At 41.6% G+C, this 12,311-nt stretch overlaps 1 long non-coding RNA gene across 2 annotated transcripts; it reads right to left on the bottom strand.

The window, feature by feature from the left end:
• On the bottom strand, window positions 2,064–7,702 carry LOC109726167. 2 transcript variants are annotated; one of them, XR_002220431.1, is made up of 5 exons: window positions 7,392–7,671; window positions 6,745–6,813; window positions 5,984–6,074; window positions 5,461–5,703; window positions 2,064–2,357 (listed from the first exon to the last, which is right to left on the bottom strand). It is a non-coding gene; the product is annotated as an uncharacterized LOC109726167 (long non-coding RNA). The 2 variants fall into 2 exon arrangements; XR_002220430.1 differs by having other exon boundaries at window positions 5,461–6,074; window positions 7,392–7,702.

Genomic DNA, 12,311 nt, shown 5'->3' with positions numbered 1-12,311 from the left:
GATAACCCTAGAAGTTAGTGCTCACCGTCGAATCAAGCGATTCGGCTTATAAGGGATCAGATCAGCTTAGTTTAGAGATTACACTTTTTTGGGTCGCCTGGATCAGTCGAGTTCAGAGATAGTACAGTATTTTCAGGTTTGGTTGAAGAGCCGAATGATACTAATATATTGCTTAAAACTAGAAAATGTTTACAGAAAAGGGTGCGCAGCTAAGGCGTATTAGAGGAAATTTAGAGGAAATATTAACCTAAAAACTACTCCTAGGAAAGACAGTAAATACAAAAAAAGAAAAAGATTACAAGTAGACTACTCTTAGAAAGCGAAAAATGTAAAGGAAACATAAATTTGGTCTTCTTGATCTCAGGGGAAAAAGACCCCTCTGTTAGGTGTCTCTTATCTCTTTATAATTCATCCCGTTGTTATTCAGTTACACTCCCATGATCAGTAGTTATTCTCATGATCAGCCACATCCCTGATTTTGTGGGTCACTATTAGCCGATCTGAACCGTATAAACCTTAACCGCTTTTTGGTTTTCAGTGCGTCCTTCTCTGCTCTTGGCGCACCATATATTGCTCCTCTCTGGCTTCAAAGGCCATTCTTGCGGTGCATCCCGGTTCACCACGTGGTGCAATTTTTATGGTGCCAACAATTGCACCCCCCTGTTAGCTTTCGAACAATTGTTCGGTGGCTGGTGTAATCTTTTTCAAGGGCTCAAATCTCAAGGCTACCATTGTAAATCGCCTCACATTATCTATTCTTTCTCAGCCGTCCTTTCATCTTTTGACGACTCATATTACAAGGCCATCATTTCAAATCGCCTCGTGCCATCTACTCTTCCCAGCCGTTCTTTCATTCTTTTGACGTCTACGATTCTCACTTTTCTTTTTGTCATATTTGACGCATTAATTAGGTTATTTATGGCCGGCGTCTTTTCATCATTAAAACTATTCCTCAGAATTCCCTTCGACGGCTTTGTTCTTCATACGTTTCATCTTCCCTTTTTCCGTTCTCTTTTCTGAATCTGAGCTTTTCTCTTCTCACACCTCCTCATCTTTTCCTTTTCATTCTCTTTAACCTCCTAACCTTCTTGCCATGGCTTTGACTCATTTTTTCCATCTTTTTCTCTTGATTATACTCTCCTTTGACAATATGTTGACTCAGACCCGTCTCAATTTGTGCTCAGTCCTTCGTTTATAGATATTCATATCCCTGAGGATCTCCGCTTCTCCACTGATGGTCTCTGATGCCATTCATCTGCAATCTTGGTATGCCACAAAATCGTCGGTAACAAGCCTCCGAACTTGGCCTAGCATTTCAGATGCTTACTAGGTGTGGTTGGACTGAGTCGAAGCATCTTATGCTGACCTCTGACGTGAAGTTGGAATTTATGAAGCCATCCAACTTTCAAGATTCCTTCTCAAGCCAACAGTCTTTTTCTAGTTGCGGCTTTATGTTTTTGATCCCCTACTTCCAACACTTTCCTTTTTAGATTAGGACCCTTCCCACCAACTCTCTTTGATGTGGTAGCGATAGTTGGTCTCGCGCCCTGGGGCCGATTTTAAAAGCTTTTTTATAATGAATACTATTTTAGAAACCAGAGTTGCGGAAAACGTGCCATTTTTTTTTTTTGAACTCAACCTAGCCTACGTGGCGTACAGACCTGCCACAAATACAAAGTTCTTCTGTCCACACGGACAGAGTCTCCTTTGTATTTGCACAGCGTACCCAACAATAACAACAACAGGATCACAACCACAACCTACACTTACCAATCCACAAATAATTCATGCAATGCATTTTCATACAGCTAGTGATCCTTAGAGATGATACATGCCTCTAAACACTCCTTACGTGCTGGATGATGCATTGCACAATACAACAATCATCCTATTTAAAAGTGCTTCCCACCCGTAAGCTTTGTTTTTAAACTCTATTTGATCATCCATAAAAATTATTTGAAAACCTTTTAAAACTATTCTCACTTGGAAACTCAATTTTTGAAAACCGACTACCTCGAGGGGAAGAAAACCACAATACATAAATAAATAAATCTAAGAATAAATATTCATAAAATTTCGATTGCATGCATAATAGGAAAATATCAACTCATACAAATTTACGAATATTCAAACAATAATAGTGATCATCTAACTGAACCATTTCATCATTTAAATTACTAAATGCGAAAATGAAAAGTAACGAGGGTGGCGATTGCTACTACAGTGTAGCTAGAACGTCCTCCCGTCGCACCAAGAACCAACTCCTTGCCCGAGCCACCTTGGGAAATTAGGGGTGAGAAACCACAATTAAGGTTTTCCAGTGGGTATGGTAGAGCCATGAAGGCAAATCGTATTCACTGAAAAACAAAGGAGATAGAACAAACTGATATATGTGTAAGGATATGAAGAACAACTACAGTAGCTATAACAACAGATATAATAGAGAGCAAATAATAAAAACTGCTACTGTAAGGAATACAATGCTGAGCATGCCTCAAGGTAATCAAACCAAAACTGTACCCAATTTCGTGCCTGCCATATTGGTCTGCAGACCTCAAGCGTTGCCTGTCACAGAGCTTACATTGACTTGATTCATGCGTCCACTAACGACCTATCCGGATACGTACACCCCCTGGTCGGTGGCCAAACCAACCGGTGTCTAGAATACACAGTACTGTCACTAAATCATGCTGATATGCTCAATACAAAAACCGGTGCCTTGGCCGAAGTGAGATACAAGGGCGTACAATGCCGAACCATGATCAGCTAGATCGAAACACACGACAAAGGAGTCAATGTGTTGCCTGGACCCAAGGTCCACAAATATACAATATATGCAAGTTTGCTCTATATGTCTATCAACAACTGTCACCACGCAACTAGCAAGATATAGATGAACGAACAATAACAAAAGCAACTGACATGTAGAGACTAAAGTATTGATATACAAGAGCAAGAGCAAGGAAGAGGAAAGTGAAACGATCTCATCGACTACCAGCTCGCAGCACCCACACAAATCCCCGAAATCGGTTTCCTAAAACCGATCACCGTAACTGGCCGGAAGTCCCTAAAATCACACCGGGACGCCGTCGGGACCCACAAAGTGTCCTGAAACTCACCGACTCATGCCACGAGTCACCCGCTGCCACAAAACACATCGTTTTGGATGTCCTGGTAGCAAACACAAGGTTACACATCAAAACGATTATCGGGGGATAATCGTTCACATTCGGGTTTCCGGAAGTGTCAATTTCGACACTGGAACTTACCGTTGCTCACCCGTCATCTCCGAACTCACGATATGACGATGGTGACCAGCCAACAAGGCTCAGCGACAAAACTCAGGGCAATCAGACACCGTCGGACGAAATTTGAACCGAAACCGCGTTCTGCCGGCGAATTTCGCCGAAAAATGCACCGAAATCGATATTTGATTTTCACAAAGGGCTTCGGACCTCTTACGATCAATCCAGAGGTCACCTCCCACACATACATACTGCCTACAATAGCCACAAGATGCAAAATTGCATAAAAGTCCCTACATTTACATAAAATTCTATTATTTTATGTAAATAAGGATGTTTTGTGGCTCGTTACCACAAATCGAGAATTTTTTAGGTCAGCTGAGACACGCGCGCACTCGGGGTAAACCATGCCGAAAATGCAGATTCAGAATCCGCTGATCCTAAGTGAGGTCAGCACTATGATCAGCACTGACCAGCAATCATTGTGCTCACCTCCGGAGGCATCGGGGCAACCTCGAATCGCTGGAAAAGCAAGCATAACCCAAAAACACCAACCAAAAGCCTTAACTATGCTTATCGGAGCAGGGAAGCCAGAGCACGGCCGGCGACGGCTCGGCAGCGGGTGTGCCAGCGGTAGGCGGGTGCAGCCAATGTGGGGAGGTCGGCGCTTGCACTGGCTGGCGGCAGGAGGCAGCTGGAGGGGCGGCGGAGCAAGGAAAGCTCGCACAACTAGGGCTCGGGTTTGGGAGCAGTGGCGACCACGGTTCCCGGCGGGGCGCTCATGGGCGACGGCGGTAGGCTGCGGGAGGCCGGAGGGAGGCGGCGCGGCCGACCCTAGATGGAGACGGCGCGAGAGGAAAGATCTGAAGCTCTCTCGGCCCTAGCTGGCACAGCTTGGTCGCAGCTGTTAGGCCGGCAATGGCCGCGCTCGGGGACGGCGGCGACCGGCAGGGGAGGTCGCTGGAGGTCGGAGGGAGGCTGTGAGGCCAGCCCTAGGCGGCAGCGGCGCGATGGGAGGGAGTGGACTCGGCCTTAGCCCGAGCTGGCTTGGGTTGGCTGTGAGCTGCCCAGGCGGTGACGGCGGTGTGAGGGGACGGCGGCGACCGGCGGGGGAGGTCACTGGAGGTCGGAGGCACGGCCAGGGGAGGATCCTGAGGTCAAAGAGCCCTTCAAAGTGGCTGCTCGGACAATGTGGTGGAGGTTGATGATGGAGGGGGTGCTTGCGAGGAAGAAGCGGCCAATTCCGGCGGCCGGCGGCATGGGCAGGCTGCCGGGGTACGTGCGGCTAGGGCAAGGGGAATCAAGGGAGGCGGCTAGGGTCTCAGCTCAGGGTGGCAAGGGCTAGGGTTAGGGTTTGGACCATGAAAACCCTAGTGCATACATATATATAAGATGTAAATTTACACAAAAGTCCCCAAAAACTCAGATTTTCTTACTGAGTCCTTCACAGGTTAGTAAAATGCGATTACGTACCCCCACGTTCGAAATCACGCAAAACGGTACATAAAATGTAGGGCTTTTCGCAAAATGTCTGTTTCGCCATTTATGACCCTCCTCGATCATTGCGCGATATCAGGAGATCCGTCGGTCAGATTTGCGAACGGATCACAACAGTGCATTCAGCATGACAGGAACATGAAACCCACAATTTTATTTCGCTTGGTTTGGTCGCAGATTCGCAACGAAACCCATTCTCTCTCCAAATTAGAAAAACCACACACACAAATATATAATATATATGTATATCTAATTTTCTCAAAATCCATGCGTCAAACCTAAAATCCGTCAGCGCCATTGGGTCTAGGATAGTCGAACCGTTGAAAACGATATATTGGATCACTATGAACGGAGTCCGATACGCGCCGAAAGCCATCTCTACTTATTGGCCTCTCCGAAAATCCGGTTACTATTCATTTTAAGTGAAAAGTAAAGATCACGTAAAATTTTCATTCTAACTCATTTTTTTTTGAAACTTGACGAATGCTTTTCTAATTAATATACACACAAAAATATCGCCAACAAAGAGTTTAGCTACACTGCCAAATTCTCAGTCCTCACATCATCCTTCCTTAAAGAAAGTTTCATCCCCGAAACTTGCCCACAGGTAAGGGTGATGTGATGCTTAATGAACCAGAACAACACATGGATGCGATGCGAGAAAAGATGCATTGATAACGAAAAGCGTTCTATTTACGGCATCAAACAAAAGTTATACCTGCGACGACGTCAGCCGATTGATCTTCCTCCTGGCGCGTCATCATGTAGACGCGTCCGCCAGTGGTTTGGTGTGCCCCCTCCTCCTGCTGGGATGTCGAGGGGCGTCGAGATGAAGAATACGTCATGTTGCCACATCCTGCCATGGAGCTGCTGGAGTAGATGCTGCAGTAGATACTGTTCCTGGTCTGTTGGCGCAATCTGTGTCACGCCCCAAACCCGAGGCATAACAGACGCCGCATATCTATTATTTAGTAAATATGCAAGGCTTCAGAATCAGACAAATCACATACAGAGATGATCATAAAAATAGAAATCCAAATTGTCGAAAGATGAGGTCATCAATTTAAATTCAACTAGAATCAAAGAAAATCACATATAAGCAGAACTATAGTTTATTATGCATATCAAACAAAATTTAGTCTAACTAGTGCTTAAGTAACAAATATGGGTACGATGAAATAACAAAGTAGAAACAGATAAACAATGATTATCTACGAAGTTCAAAGTTCATATCTAAATACAATAGAAATAGGACGAAGAGGCTAGAATCAAATCTAGCTACATCTAACGTTCACTCGCTCCCAGCCCCGCCCTGCGAATCGGTCTCAGTACCTGGGTAAGCAACCATACGCCACATTAGTCGGATTAAGCATACAAATAAATAGATATACAAATTAATTCAAGCGACTGATTTTAATTTGCAAAATTTAAGAAAACAAGAATTTATCAAAACTTCAAATTCAGATCGGATTGAAACTATAATTTTTCAAAGCATTTCCCTTTCGACATATAAACAAAATAAATATTGTCTCCGGCATTTAACTATATCTTATGATCCGTTGGCGAGATCCAAAGACACCCGAAGGCGTAAACAAAATAGAGGCACCCGAAGGCGCAAACCAAACAGAGGCGCGGATAGGCGCAGACACCCGAAGACGCAAACAAAACAGAGGCGCGGATAGGCGCAGGCACCTGGAGGCACAAACAAAGACGAAGCTTGCTTCTATAACAAAGTATATGTCGACATGGCCAACATTAGCATAGCAGAATACCAAGAGACATTTTAATTCAAAATTATCCAGTCACTAACTTACAGAATAGATAATCAACTTTCAAAATTCTTTGTTAAAGAAAGCCTTTCAATCACATTTGAAACTCAGTTTGGAAAAATATTTGATATACGCTTAACCCTTAATTTTTAATTCTACAAAATAAAGATTTTTACACAATCAAATTATTTCCTAAATTATTTTACAAAACTAACAGGTGTCCGGTCGCTTACCTTAACGAATACCTCAAAGATAGAAAAATTATCCAGTCGAGAATGCGCCGAAAATTCAATCGTCGGAACCTAAAATAGAGACACGCGATTCTCTATAAGCTAACCAAAATGAACATGCAAAAGGGGATATAAAGGTATGCAAATAGGTCGGGATGGAGCACAAAGGGATTTAGAATATTAAAAATTGGACGAAACTCAATTAGCAATCAAGAGGATGATGAGTTTTAAGGATTAAAATATTCAAAGAAGCAAGATAAGATGAATAAGGTTTTAAAATAATAAAGGAAGGATCTAATACTCGAAAAGAGGGTTTTCAGATGTTGAAATATTAATAGGCAATTTACAATTAGATGAGATCAAAATTAGAAACAAAACGAAATTCGCCCTCTCATAGGCGTTTCATCGAACATATCACGGGCATTCTAAAAGTATGTAGAATATGCAAAGTCAACAAAACCAAATCATATGCAGAACACAAGGTATAAGGTTAACGATTTGAACAACATTAATTTAGACCATTCGAAATCAGATTTGAATGATCCTAGAAATAATCATCAAAGAAGAATACCTAACAACAATCACCTAATTATCGATAAATTTAGATGCTTTCAAGAATAGGTGCAGAGATGAAAGTGAAAGGAATGAACCTTCTTAAAGATAGAAACGACGACGATGAAATGTCGTCGACGACGAATCAAAAAAATGCCGACGGATGAGGATTGCGGCGGCTGCCGCGGACGACGGCGACGATGACGGTGATCAACGGCGTCGTGCACGCGTGAGGGAGGGTGGAGCCGTACGGGTGCAATGAGGGAGGAATTAAGGAGGGTTGCGGCTAGGTCAAACGGATGGTGGAGATAATTAGGAATTAGTGATTACTTGGCACAAAATGCCGCCGAGTTCCTCAAAAACTAATATTTACGAAAAGGTCCGAATTTTAAAAGAATATGAGTTAAAACAAGCAGTTAAGAGTGCGGGATGTTACAATCTACCCGAAGGTGTCCATGTTGGCCACACTTGTAACAGTGATTGTGGCGCTTTGGGTACTCATAAACCTCGTGAGCCTTGCCACAAATGACACAAGGTTTGGTGCTCTGCCTCTGAGTTGCAGCGGGGGCACTACTCGATCCTGACCGCGTCTTGCAATGTTTAGGTGGTCACCCATCACTTGATTGGCCACCACCAAAGCTCTCTTGTGAACGCTTCCTATCCTCGTTCTTCTCATATGCGTCCTGTTCGATTCGAGCCTCTTCCATATTATTCTGTACCAGCAGGGCCCGATCCAGGCTCTCGTCGAACGTTAACACGCCATGGGACGCGATCAGAAGTCGAATACTGGGCCTTAGCCCCATCGCAAACAGCCGGGCCTTATGGTACTCGTCACAGACCACGAACGGAATCAGCCCAACAATGTGAGAAAAGTTTCGCTCATATTCTGCCACAGTCTCATATTCTGCCACAGTACGGTTGCCCTGCTTGAGACGCTCTAGCTTGCGCTTCAAACCTTGGTTGGTGCTATCCTTGAAGTACTGGCTGTAGAGGAGTTCCCGAAAGTCCTTCCAAGGTGGGTAGATCTCATCTAGTTTCTTCTCGAAGTGGGGCAACCACCAACGGTACGCCTCATCCTCCAGGCAGTGGGTAGCCAGAGGAACTTTATCCCGCTCCTCGATATGCAGATCGTGGAATAGTTTCTCCATATGGGCAACCCAGCTCTCGACTACCCAACTGTCATCATTCCTTCCTGCGAATTTCAGCGGATCGAACTTCCGGAACACCACTAACCTCGCCCTGATGATTAAGCTAGAATTTCAATTAAATCCTTTATATATGAGATTCTATTAGCCTCTAATGTGTTGTCAGCATGTTTTCTCCAGTTTAATGAACCGAATTTAAATTGGGTTAATTGGGTTAATTGAACCGAATTTAATTAGTCGAATTCGGGTCAAGCCTATCACGAAGACGGCGATCCGATTTAATGAACCGAACTCGGGTCAAGCCTATCATGAAGACGACGATCCGGTTTAATGAACTGAACTCGGGTCAAGCCTATCACGAAGACAGCGACCCGGTTTAACGAACCGAACTCGGATCAAGCCTATCATGAAGACGGCAACCCGGTTTAATTAGTCGAACTCGGATCAAGCCTAACATGAAGACGGCGATCCGGTTTAATGAACCGAACTCGGGTCAAACCTATCACGAAAACGGCGACCCGGTTTAACGAATCGAACTCGGGTCAAGCCTATCACAAAGACGGCGACCTAGTTTAATTAGTCGAACTCGCGTCAAGCCTATCAAGAAGACGGCAACCCGGTTTAATGAACCGAACTCGGGTCAAGCCTATTACGAAGACGGCGACCCGGTGAACCGAACTCGGATCAAGCCTATCACGAAGACGGCGACCCGAGAAAAATATTTATTATGTTATTATCATTTTAGTATTATTATTATTATCATTGTGGTCCGAATCGGGGTTCAACCGTGTCGAGCCTATCGTGAAGATGGCCGCTCGGTGTAATCATGGGTCCGACGAGGGTAACGATCTAATGTCGGGATTGAAAGTGTCGAGCCTATTGCGAAGACGGCCGCTCGATCAACCCGACATAAGGATCACTACCGTCGCTCGTAGACACATGTTGTTTTTTTTTTTTTTTCGACGTCATTATAGCGGAGGCGATGTTGAGGGAGATAGGCTTAAAGAATACGTGCGCATGATATAGTAACGATTGAATGTCAAATTTGATCGCGTCAACCTATCACGACGGTCGTGTTGATCAAACCGACATAAAAATCGCGGCTACATCGTTTGCGCGTATACAACAATCCATCACCATTGTAAAAAAAAAAGAAAAAAGAGGCCGTATGGCCTCCTCAGGCGTCGTCGAAGTCGTTGTCGTCGTCGCGCCGTCATTGAATGAAAAAAAGCCAAGCTTCTTCTTTGTGTTTTTTTCTTTGGTACGGTTTGGGGGAGGGGTGTGCTGTGAGCACACCCCCCTCCCTTTGTTGCTGCTGGCGCGCGGAAGGGGGGGAAGACCCCCCTGCACACGTGGTGGAGGGGATGAACAAAAAAAAGAAAAAAAAAAGAAAAAAAAATTGTTACTTTTTTTTTTTTCTCACTGTTCTTCTTCTCTTTCTCTTTTTTTTTTTTTTTTTTTTTTTTTTTTTTTTTTTTTTTTTTTTTTTTTTTCCGCTTCTCTTAACCTTTTTTCTCTTTTTCTCCTCCTCTCCAAAAAAAAAAAAAAAAATAATCCTCTTTTCCTACATTGGATCTAATTTATAGGAATTCAACAACATTTATTTTTTTTAGAAATAATTCAAATAAATTTCTCAAAGGAACTTATTATCCTTCATCTTCTATAAGAAACTAGATATTTAATTAATGATTAATACCATTGTTGATATCTTCCCTTTATTAAATAACAAGAGATTTTCTCTTTCTTTCCTTTTTTTTTTTTTTTTTTTTTTTTTTTTGTTGCTTTCTTTCCTCATTTTTTTAACTCCTTTTTTTTCTCCCTCTTTTTTTTTTTTTTGGTAATTCTTTTTTTTTCTTTTTTTTTCTTTTTTTTTCTTTCAAATAGGCTAGGATTCCTACTCTAATTATTCTTCCATTTTACTTTTATATAGGTGTCTCTTTTTTTTTTTACTCGAACAGTAAAGAATTATTTGTGGTTGAACAGAAATTTTCGTTGTTATATGATTAATGCTAGTTGTGACCATTTTAAAATTTGTTATAAATCATATGTTACTACTCGTGGCCAAAATTATTTTGCTCACAAAATATCATATATTTTGTTATTATCAATATGCATATTTATGGCCATCTAATACTTTATTGCGGCAAATTTGGGAGTATTTATGTCCAATAAAATTTCCATAATAGGTATGTACGTGGTTTTTGTGGCGTAATTGTTTTGGCCACCATAACCTTTTGTAGCGGTGCTACTATGGCGACCCTATAGCGAAATTATTTTCGCCATAAAATTATTTTTGTGGTGAATTATTATATTTTTTGTGGCGATTTTGTTCGCAATAAAAAATCAATTTTGTTGTAGTATAGTTAAGATGCTACTTTTTTCACACTCGTATAGCTTGAAGTACATTTATACCAATGTTAAGGCAGAATAGTAAAAAGCTTGCCCTATATTAAGAAGAGTAACACCTACAGAATACTCAAGGTGCATCTAAAATTATAAAGTGAACACCCATGGAGTAGCCAGTGATGCATCCCTTCTTGTAAGGTAGAACCTGTTTTGCTTCAGGCAAATATGAATGTCCTGTTCTAAATAAAAGGTGTGCCAATTTTTATATATTTACTGGGACAATTTCGAGAGAGACTACATATACTGAGTAGAAAATAAAAATAAAAATACGCATGTTAATGAAAGATGCTACTTAGCACGCCTTGACTCACAGATCTTATCTGATCTTTTCTTCCCTATAGTATTTGCTACTTAATTCTTGCTTATATTGTTTTCATTTGAAATTATTTTAAAAAAATTTTACTAAAAGATTAGAGAGATTTTTCCAAAAGATAGCTTAGTAGTGCCTTCAAAAATAAATAAAATTGCAATATAAACACCTAGAGAACGAAAATAATTTTAAAATACCATATAGTGAAGTATAATTAAAGAACTAGTACAACATTGACACGTAACGAATAGAAATAATTTTAGAGTACGATATAGTAATGTATAATTAAGTGCTATGTATCTGTAACGCCCCAATAGTCCCATATCGGATGGGATACTGATTTCGATCAGTTTATATGAGGCCTACACGTTAGTAATAATAATTGGGTTTAAGCATTTTCAGCCGGTGGTTTGGACCCAACGAGTTATTGTTCCTGGCGGGTCGGATCGTTGCAATTGATATCAAAGTCGAATGCCAGCCGGAAATATGAGAGCTAAGTGCTATGCGGGACAAAGTGCTACACCAACGGATTTGGTGGGAGCCACCTCTTGAACCCGTAGACAATCTCTAAAATCTCACATCACCCGTAGGCAATCTCTAAAATCTCACATCACCTGGTAATTCCGGTGGTCTATCTGTCTGTGATATGATTTGGAGACCCATCCCACATCAGTTTATATGAGGCCTCTCTAACATCAGTTTATATAAGGCCTACACGCTAGTAATAATATCTAGGCTTAAGCATTTTGGGCTGGTGGTTTGGGCCCAACGAGTAATTATCTAGCATTCATAAACTGCTAACCCACAAAAAAAAACCCGGAAAATAAATGAAAAAAATAAAAGAAAAGAAAAGCTTGTTTTGTTTAGCCAGATTCTAGATCAAGTCAGCTATTGCCACCAATAATCAAGATGTGAAAATGTATTAATCTTACCCGAACTACAGCACATTTTTAAATGCATACCTCAGTTATTAAAATTTTCGTAGTTTTTCATGCACCTATGCGCCACAAATAAGGTTATTTACCCAAAAGGGTAAGTTAACACTTTTGATTCTCAAACTATATGGTGGATAATACTTTGATTCTCAAATTTTAATTTATTATAATTTCTAATTCGAACTTTTTAAATTATTGTAATTAATCAAAATCTATGTTAGT

Source organism: Ananas comosus, linkage group 21 (genome assembly GCF_001540865.1).
Source record: "Ananas comosus cultivar F153 linkage group 21, ASM154086v1, whole genome shotgun sequence".
In the NCBI taxonomy this organism is placed as follows: Eukaryota; Viridiplantae; Streptophyta; class Magnoliopsida; order Poales; family Bromeliaceae; genus Ananas; species Ananas comosus.
Note: the sequence above shows the minus strand (reverse complement) of the source record. Positions and strands in the feature narration are given on the sequence as shown.